Source organism: Marmota monax, unplaced genomic scaffold (genome assembly GCF_021218885.2).
Source record: "Marmota monax isolate L192 unplaced genomic scaffold, Marmota_monax_Labrador192_F-V1.1 WCK01_AAM20220418_F8-fsc00106, whole genome shotgun sequence".
In the NCBI taxonomy this organism is placed as follows: Eukaryota; Metazoa; Chordata; class Mammalia; order Rodentia; family Sciuridae; genus Marmota; species Marmota monax.
This window is the reverse complement of record NW_026695218.1, coordinates 9207539-9207800: the sequence shown is the minus strand read 5'-3', so window position 1 is coordinate 9207800 and position 262 is coordinate 9207539.

Here is a 262-nt window from a genome sequence, read left to right as displayed (position 1 = left end):
GAGGGGCATGAGGACTGTGGAGAGCACCAGAAGTTCCAGTGGGGAGCCACATTTACACTCCTTGTGGATTGTGGGCAGAGGGTCAGCCAAGCACAGCTGCCCTCCCTCCTCACCATCCTCCACCTCCCAGGTCTGCCCAGCCTGTGCCTAGCCTGTGGGGAAAGCTTCAGAGCTGGAACCCCGGGCTTCCCTGTTTACAGTCAACCTGGGGGAGGAGCGGGGAGGGCGTGGGAGGAGAGGGAAGGAAGGGGCGGTGGCTGCA